The sequence below is a fragment of the Takifugu flavidus genome, unplaced genomic scaffold (genome assembly GCF_003711565.1).
Source record: "Takifugu flavidus isolate HTHZ2018 unplaced genomic scaffold, ASM371156v2 ctg865, whole genome shotgun sequence".
In the NCBI taxonomy this organism is placed as follows: Eukaryota; Metazoa; Chordata; class Actinopteri; order Tetraodontiformes; family Tetraodontidae; genus Takifugu; species Takifugu flavidus.
In genome coordinates this window covers 1-5333 of record NW_026622475.1, presented here as the reverse complement: position 1 = coordinate 5333, position 5333 = coordinate 1, and the positions used below count along the sequence as shown (strand labels likewise).

Here is a 5333-nt window from a genome sequence, read left to right as displayed (position 1 = left end):
TTGCAATGTCTGATATCATTTTATATTTCTTGTTAATTTTTACCATTACAGCCAAATCTGGTAAATAAGTGCAAACTTTAGGAGTAAATAATTTAAACTATAACAATCCTGTTAAAAATTGATTATTTATCGTGATGCTCAAATGGTGAAAGACAGGAAATGAAAGCAAAATTTAAATTTGACTCCACTAGTTGAAAAGACTCAAAGTTTTCAATAATTTGTTACTTGGAGACTTTGGGGAGCAGAGTTCTTCTCACTAAGGCAGAAGGCATGTCTCATCTTACCGACTATATGTCCGTCTGTCTGTCTCTGTTCAAATGTCTGTAGTCAGTGCAGATAATGAAAAACAGATTGCACCTTACTTTATCTATACAGGGGTCATTGTTTTCCAACAAAAAAAATAAATTGCCCACACAAAACAAAAGTGTTCCCTGTTTTAGACCTGTATATATTTGCATAATAAAAGTTTTACAGTAGAATGCTGCAAAAGACAATTGTGAAAAGCGTCTCAAGATTATATCATTTGGTAACTCTAAAAAATAAAATGAATGAAAATGAAAGTGTTACGCTGCATGGTGGTAGCGGACCCGAACGCAGGCCAGGACACAGTGGTGGAGAGGTCAAGGGCTTTATTTACAGGGAAGGGGAGCACGCATTAACAAAAACAGTCCTCCTGGACCGCATGGGGATCGGGAGGCAGCGTCCGCCCGTCCCAGGTCCATCGGCGAGTCCCCGAACCAGGCGCAGTCCCCCTGGACTGCCGGGAACTCGGAACACACGGTGAGTCCTCCACACGCTGCAGTCCTCCTGGACCGGCGAGGACTCGGGAGTCCGGTGCAACACGCTCACCTCACGAACGTGCCCCGAGACACTGGAGACAAAGCAGTCCTCCCGGACTGCCGGCGATTAGGAGGCAGTGTCTGTCCCTCCAAGGTCCATCGGCGAGTTCCCAAACCAGACGCAGTCCCCCTGGACTGCCGGGAACTCGGAACACCGGTGAGTCCTCAAACGGCTGCAGTCCTCCTGGACCGGCGAGGGCTCGGGAGTCCGGCGCAACACGCTCGCCTCATGAACGTGCCCCGAGACACTGAGGGCAGAGGCAGTCCTCCTAGACTGCAGGGGAGCAGGAGCGGTCCTCCAGGAGACACGGAACAGGAACAGGAGAGGCCCTCCAGGAAAACCGGAAGCTCGGGGGCAGGAGCGGCCATCCAGGGCAACAGGAACACAGGAACAGGAGCGGTCCTCCAGGGAAACCGGAAGCACGGGAATAGGAGCGACCCTCCAAAGGCGACAGGAACACAGGAACAGGAGCGGTCCTCCAGGGAAACCGGAAGCACGGGAATAGGAGCGACCCTCCAAGGCAACAGGAACAGGAGCCAACACCAAGGAACCCAAAACAAACAGACTCCCAACGCAAACAGACACCCTGGCACTGACAGGCAGGCACAACCTGCTTAAATAGGCAGCAAGATGTAAATTGCCTACAGGTGCGCCCGCCTGCAGTGCCAGCTGCACCCAATTGTGCTGAACACCACACCCTGCAGGCCAAAGACAGACACAACCCAGAAATCCCAACAGAAAGGACAGATAGCCAACAGCAACATGCAGTCTTCTAGGGACACTTGATTTTTCTTTTTCCTTCATAAAGGAAACCTTTTAGAGCAGGGGTGGGGAACCTCCGGCCTCCGGGCCGTATACGGCCTCCGAGACCATTTCTACCGGCCCGCAACACAATAAGATTTTTATATTTTATATGTGCACTTATACAGTGGGACCGTTCGCTAAACTCCGCGAGCTGCGAGTAGCAGCGGTAGCGTATTTTTACCCTTCGTATCCTGAAATTTCTTTCATAACAAGAGGAAATATTTTCCCGTTTTCTGAGATAAAACAGACGGTTATTTTATGTCCGAGTCAAGGTTAGGGTCAGTGAACACAGCATGTGATGTACGTAGTGGGCTGGACTGATTGACACGGACGAAAAATGTATAGCGAAACACGCTAAACTCGACGAGTTGAAAGGAGAGATGAGTTTGGATAAAATTAACGCTCTTCGTCGGCGTTTGGAGGCTCAACAAGCAGCTTTCACACGACCATGTACCGACAGAGAGAATATTACGCGTGCAAGTTTTGTGGTGAGAGAATTAATAGCCACGAAGCTGAAACCTCACGCCGAAGGAGAGTTCGTGAACGCGCCTCGTCGCCGCCGCTGAGGCGCTCGCGCCGTAACAAAGTAAAATTGTTTCAAAGCGTGATTTTTTTTTCGTGAATAACTATTGAACTAAGACATATATTATGATTCCAGTGGGTAACTGTATGTTTTTATGGTCAAGGAATCTAAATATGTAGTCAAAGTATATGTGGGACTAATATTTATGGTGGAAATCACAATATGCCAGGAATTGTTGCGCATGGCGGAGGTCTGCGCTCTCCGAGTGCTTTCTAGTTGTTATTATTATTGTCTTTATCGTTCTTTCTTTTCATTTATTTTCTTGATTATCTTGTTGTATTGCAGTTTTTGTGAGTAGAGGCCTCGAACAGGCTCTTATGGGTCTCTTGCCTCAACTCTGCACCTCTTTTTTTTAAAATTGTTTTGAATGATCATGAAAACATATTTTACTTGTTTGTCATTTTATTCTATTTTTTTTGGGTGATTTTATATGCATGTGTGCTAAATAAATAATTCAAACTCAAATACAGCAATCATGAGACTTAGTAACACAGTGGTTATAGACTTTTTTTTGTCTTTTTTTTTGCATCCCTAGGTATGTGTTCATAATAGTATGGCCCTCGGAGGACTTTATAAAAATTGAAATGGCCCTCGATATGAAAAAGGTTCCCCACCCCTGTTTTAGAGGTTGTGCTGAGTCTACCTCAGGTTAATCCTGTCGTCCCATCATGGCTGAATGTAAAAAAAAAAGAAGAAAATTCAAGACAGGAAAATTATAATTGTTTGGCAAACTACAGCTCAACGGTGTGCAGTTTTATGTCATGACACTATTTTTCACTGTAGTACATTTGTACTTTGACATACGGCTGTAAGCATATTGGAATATCATTTAAAGGAGCAGCGGATTATCCAGCACGGCTACTCCTGCTGCAACCCCTCCGTCTGCATGCTCGGAACTCTTGGTCCTCAACAAATGCCCCGCGCACTTGTTCAGCACCATTTCTCTCCCTTTTCTGTTAAAAAGGAGAAAACATAGCGGACAACTTGTAAAATATCATTAAATTTAATTAAATCTTAAGTGTGGGGAAAAAACATGCAGTGTTTTTTTTTTTAATAGAAAAAGGACTTCAGTTTAGGTTACCATCTTTTCACGACCATAAGGCAGACTTTAAAGTCTTAAATTTTCTGCAAAATGGACGGGGCACCTTATAACGGGGTGCCCTTTATGTGTGCACTGAGTTCCAAAATCTGTAAATGCTTTTCGGCTTGCCAGCTTTCTCAAAAGCCGGCATCATTTATCAGGAGCTGCACGGCAATGAGACTGACTCTGACAATGACCAGAGGGAACCCGGCATGTTCGATGGAGAACTGATCAAAAATCGGGAGAGATCGGGACGTAGTGTTGGAAACTGCGCACGGAGAGGCGTCTGGGCATTTTGGAGTCAATAAAACATATCGGCGAATACTTGAACATTTTTATTGGCCTCGGATAAAACGAGACGTGGCTAAATTTGTGAAGTGTTGCCATGTGTGTCAAATGGCTGGAAAGCAAAATGAAAAAATAGAGCCTGCACCATTACAGCCTATTCCGTCGGTGGTCAAACCATTTCGGCATTTAATTATTGATTGTGTGGGGCCATTGCCGCCGTCAAAGTCGGGTAGCGCTTACCTTTTGACTATTATGTGTCAAGCAACTCGCTATCCTGCGGCCTATCCATTAAGAACAATTACCACCAAAAACGTTCTAAAGGCATTGACACAATTTATGGCCGTATTTGGTATTCCCCGGGTCGTCCAGAGTGACAGGGGGTCAAATTTTACGTCGGCTGCTTTTGCGGATGCACTCCGCCAGTTACGTATTCAGCACAATATTAGTAGTGCGTACCATCCTCAGAGCCAGGGTGCTCTTGAGCGTTTTCACGCGTCACTGAAGTCTCTATTGAGAGTTTACTGTATTGAGTTTAACCGGGATTGGGAAGAGGGTTGTTACTCGCAGCCAGGAGTGTAGTGCAGGAGAGCACTGGGTTTAGCCCTAACCAATTAGTGTTTGCGCACCAAGTTCGCTGTCCCTTGGATGTTTTACGAGGTGATACCAAAATATCCGATTCACCGGATAACTTGGTTGATTATCCGTTCACCTAGTTCAACTAGGTGAACGACCCGACCAACGACCCTGCTAACGACTCTCAGGTGACCACCCGGATCATTAGCATGCAAATGGTCCACAGGGGCTATATATTTTCAAGCTCTCTCCCCAGCGATTTCAGAACTGAAGAAGCCTTCTGGATAGAAGGCGAAACGTCTTCAAGAGAAGAAACCCAGTCCAGTTGACAGAGAAAACTACCTTGGATACAATGACCTGGATGACTGAGAATTTACACAGACATCTTGGTTGATTATGTACATGGTTTTCGGCGGAAGCTATTTTTGGCATGGAAGATGGCCAGTGACAATTTAACTGAAGCACAAAAACAAATGAAGAAACGATTTGATGAAAAATCAAAACTCCGTGTGTTTAGTCCAGGAGACCAAGTGCTCGCGTTACTATCTCTTCCTGGGTCTCCGTTCGCTGCAAAGTTTTCGGTTCTTTATGTGATCAAGAGGAAAATCTCTGAGACGAATTACGTGGTGTCTACTCCTGATCGCAAGCGGGCTACGCAGCTTTGTCACGTTAATCTCCTGAAACCTTATTACACCTCTTCCAATGCTTCGGGGGGAGCGAAAGCAGTAGCTCTGGCTGGGGGCGGGGCGCCGTCTCTTCAGGGGGCGGGGCGCCGTCTCTTCAGGTGGCAGGTGGAGATGACGGGGTCGGTCCTGATGATGCGGTGCTGCTGGGGAGGTTGGATAATTCTGTTAAATTGGCGGAGTTAGACAAACTTGTGGGACATCTGGGTGAAGATCGCGCTGAAGAATTAAAAAATTTGATTCTGGAGTTTAAATCTTTATTTTCTGACACACCTTCTTGCACCCATTTAATTACACACGATATTGATGTGGGTGAAACAAGCCCAATAAAATAGCGTTTTTACCGCGTGGCACCTGAGAAAAGCAAAGCTTTAGATGATTGTGTGGAGTATTTAGTAAAGAATAATCTGGCTCAGCCTTCATTTTCTAGCTGGGCGTCACCGTGTTTGCTCGTACGGAAGGCTGATAACACCTATCGGTT

The 5333-nt window shown here is 45.7% G+C and overlaps 1 long non-coding RNA gene across 1 annotated transcript; it reads left to right on the top strand.

The window, feature by feature from the left end:
- Positions 1 to 605: 605 nt before the first annotated feature.
- LOC130521313 (uncharacterized) lies at positions 606 to 1589 on the top strand. The gene is made up of 2 exons (XR_008949283.1): positions 606 to 716; positions 934 to 1589. It is a non-coding gene; the product is annotated as an uncharacterized LOC130521313 (long non-coding RNA).
- The last annotated feature ends 3744 nt before the right edge of the window (positions 1590 to 5333 follow it).